We start from the raw sequence: 4,257 nt of genomic DNA, 5'->3' as shown, positions 1-4,257 counted from the left end.
AAAAAATTCGTCCTGCAACTCAAACTCCAAGTTATTAAACAATGCCGGGAAGCTTCCTACAAACATTTTTAACTTTACCGGAGAGACTCTGATAGTTTCAAGGTCGTCAGGACGAAATCTGTAATAATAACTTAGGTTGGTCATGGAGGGCACGGTTTGACTTAAACAAAAATAACCTTTATGAAAGAAAGACTAACGGAGAAGGGTAGTGGAAGGCATCCACGGTGTTAATCAAAGGGACACCTACAAAAATAACAGACACTAAAAAAAATGGGGGTGGGGAAAAGAGATGAGGTCGAGTGTCCGTCATACTTGTGTGGGGAGAAGGTTTGGTAGTGACCGGGAAGGGGACGATCCGCCCTCCCCCCCCTGAATTTGATTTGATAGGGTGGGTGGGCAGGGCCGTCCCGGGTCTGTGCCGGTCTGGTCGATTGGGTATAGTGAAGGGTGGTCTTGAGGTAAATGAGTGTTTGTTATGAAATCTGAAGAGTTCGGTATGGTGGTAAGTGTTTAATTAGTTTATGTGAAAGTGGTTATGAAAGGGTGTCCCCTACTACTTTTCTCATGGTCCCGACTTGTCCGTAAGTAGTTTGGGCGAAGTGGGTGTCATATTGTAAACTGTTTCATGTTTGTCTTGTGGTTGTCGACCCTACGTGTTATTGTACTGTTATGAGTCTTGTTGTACTGCTCGTCCAATAACGACTTATCTCCGACCGAGTGGAGAGAGGGAAAATCGGCCGAACGGAAACTGGTCCAGTTACAGGCACTCTTCCTAGCCCTATCTCCATACGCTTGCTGTCTGATGTCCGGAGTAGGGAAAGGTGGAAACTCCTGGAGGTTATGGTCCTCGTTGGGTTGCTCTCCTCCCGGGGAGGTCCGTCCCGGAAACAAGTGGGGGAGACTGAAAGGATGGAGAAGAAGGAGGAGAAGTAGGTGGTTCGTGATTAGATGGGATTGTTATTATGAATGAGTCGCGTGAGAGTCTTGCTGGCTTCACGTCCAACTCTAGGTATGGCGGAGGAGCCTGGCATGAGCTGAGACCCTCCGGCTCCTGACCCAGGAACTAGAGGGGAGGCAGAAAGGAAAGGAGGGGAGGGAGAAACTGGTGGGAGGGTTGTTCTGTCGTCTATGGGGGTAGTAAGTCTGTGGATGCGAGAGGAGAGGCAGAGTGAAGGTAGGGAATGGAGGGACAGCCCATTCATTTCGCCTTTCTTTCATGCTGTGCAAAGAAAAAGCAACCTCTTAATCCAGATATTTGACCATGACCCGCACATGCATGCACCGTGGCATGACCACCAAAACAGAAATATATGGACACAAGATGTGTGCAAATGTATTTAGTTTCATATCCATGTGGATATGATTTAAGTGGGGGGGAACGTTTGACCTCTGTCATTGCCAACAAAGGGTATATAACAAAGTATTGATATGAACTTTTGTTATTGACCAAATACTTATTTTCCACCATAATTTGCAAATAACCAGGAAGATTTTTTTTTAATGTTGAAGTTAAAAGCATCAATCTCGTGCACTTTGAGAGTAAAATTAATAGATCTATGGATACATCTCTCAACAACATATGAAACCATATGAAACAAAACTGTAAGCAGATTTTTTTTCTTTATGGATATTCTTGGAATAAACGATAGACGCGTCCCGGCCCGGAACCGCGTTCTGGTGCTCTCCGTTAGAACTACACTCCTGTCAGACGAGACATATACCACGTGATGACACGTTAGGCTCGTGTTGTGTTCAAAGACCCTGACCTTGGCCAGGAAAAACAGGCACTCGCTTGTTATTTTGCGGTCTACATTTCTTGAATTATTTTCTTTTTTGCGTGTGTTTATAAATTACCTCGAGGGCCGTAGCAAATGTTCTCGCGGGCCATATACGGCCCGGAGGCCGGAGGTTCCCCACCCCTGGTTTACATGAAGAAAAAGCTACATAACACACAAGGGGACGGGTAATAACCGGAAAAGCATGACATGGGACCTTTAACAATGTGTCACCATAACCGATGTATAAAGTTAAATTCTGGTTCTTGTATCATGTATCCTACCTCTTACCTTTGCTAATCTGCTAATTCCGTGCTTTACGGTATTACTGTATGTGACTAGGTGAGGGGGAAAGGGATTTTAGGGCGGGGAGAGTGTAAATAGCCAACAACCTGTGGTATAGATATTTTCACACGGGTGCAAATGTGTAATAAAGTAATAAGTTAATTATAATCAAAAGCTGCAACCACAATAATTAAACTTTATTTTATCCACTTATATACAGTCAGATTGAAAAAAGTAGTAGGTCACTGATGCTCAGAAATGGAGCAAGCACAGAGCTGCTTTTAAGCTAGCCTTATGGGAGTTTAACGCATGAATAAAGCATTTATTTGCCATTAGGTTACGGTCAGGTCATAAAAAAAGAAACATTTAGAAATATTTCTGCAATCCTCTTCCAAATCAAGTTAACATGTAGCCATGCAATGAAAATAATGTGGTTGTTTGAGATACTGCCATCCTACCTTGTGCTTTAACAGTTTAATACTAAACATACATATATGGGTTGTTTAAAGCCTATTCAAAATCACCTAATACTGTCTAAGGATTTTCTCAAGAGGACAGTCTAAGTGAGTGATGAGTGGCATAAATGCACCAGAAAAATGATTTTATACTTACAGCATACCTTTAGAACAACAATAGACTAAATGGGCTGTACAGGAATTATGATGTCTGTGGATGAACGGAAATAAACAATTTATCTGAAACATTTGATAAATTCAGTATAATCATCCGTTCCACAACAGGTACATGCTACAATGTAATGCAAGTTTATATGAATAGTAAACTCAAAATGCTTGCCGCTCTCATGCTGCGCCTAATATAATCAATTAATGGCAAGGCCTACATTTCCCACTGTATTTACTAATAATTTAGGAATACATATTTGAAGTTCAGTATTAAGTTAGGTTAGATTGCTGAGGATATAGACATCAAAAGGATGTGGACATCAAACGTTTTTTAATTTGTGGGTGCCAACTATTTTCTAGTTCACCAACGCTCTTTTCCTTTGGTCTGTCATTATCGTTAAAATGTATCACAGAGAATGATTATCATTATCACAAATTCATGTTCACCACAGCCCTACTTGTTGAAATATATTACAGGGACTGTCAAATGTAATGACTGGAGAGTGTAATTGAATTTGATCATATTCATCTTCATCACATTAGACGTTGCCCAGAGTGAAAGTACATTTATAGCCCATGTTCAATGTCCAACCAACATTTCTGAGAAAGAAGGGGTGTCATTGTACATTTGGCATGTTTGGATGGACCTGGAAGTGGAAGTATACGGACTGGAATTAGGATGTTTAAAAAAGAGGATCACACTTGGAAAATATTAATTTGTATCCTGAAAATCAGCACATTAAATTCATAATGAATAAAAGTAATTTCACAGATTTTTAACAAAGGTCAAAACTCCAACGATTAACTTTGGTTGGTTGGGGTGTCTTCTTGAATGATTATACATGAGTTTAAGGTTAATCCCTTTTATGTGTGTAATATAACCACAATGTCCTGCATTTGAATCCAAGGTTTTCCCTTATATTCATGCTTTTCACTCAGTGTTTAAAGGAGACCTATCATGCTATATTTAAATGATATCGTGTATGACCATACCTATTTAAGGTATATTTATACATTTTATTTTTCAAAATACCAAACAGATAATTTTTTAGCCATGCCTCGTTTCGCTCATTTTCGCTCTATTCCAAGCCTGTCTTTGAAAATTCTGAGCAGCAGCTGACCACGCCCCCCTGCAGAAGAGGGGGGCATGAGCCGGCGAGAGTCACTACCATGTTTGCTGTGATTACGAGTGTGGAACATGTCATCTCAGAGCAATGCATGTGTTCAAGCATATTATCAATTTGATCCAGAAACTGACCCTGAAGCAGCGGAGGTTTTGGTGGAGGTGCAAACATCTCGGTTGCAGCAGGACGTTTCTGAATGGTTAGTTGACATTGACAAGCTGTTGTCCCTATTTATTTTACTCTGTTTGTTACGATGCTTGCTACTTATTCCGTTCATAGTTTGGCTAATTAGCAAGAATGCAATGTGTACAGTTTGTAACTTAGAGTTTGACCCAGCAATAAGTCTCTGAAAGGCGGGGAAAAGTTGTGTGGATAGAGACAGAGCGCAGCAGCAGCAGGCAGAGAGGAGCAGGCTGCGATACCCCCCCCCACAGAGCCCACCCAGAGGAC

General features: G+C 41.3%; 1 protein-coding gene across 1 annotated transcript in view; it reads right to left on the bottom strand.

Annotated features, from left to right (window-relative positions):
- The window catches only part of LOC104954654 (splicing factor U2AF 26 kDa subunit-like), a 12,799-nt gene that overhangs the window by 1,305 nt on the left and 7,237 nt on the right, over window positions 1–4,257 (bottom strand). The window lies entirely within an intron of this gene.

The sequence above is a fragment of the Notothenia coriiceps genome, unplaced genomic scaffold, assembly GCF_000735185.1.
Source record: "Notothenia coriiceps isolate Sejong01 unplaced genomic scaffold, NC01 NC01_scaffold00023586, whole genome shotgun sequence".
Lineage (NCBI taxonomy): Eukaryota > Metazoa > Chordata > Actinopteri > Perciformes > Nototheniidae > Notothenia > Notothenia coriiceps.
Note: the sequence above shows the minus strand (reverse complement) of the source record. Positions and strands in the feature narration are given on the sequence as shown.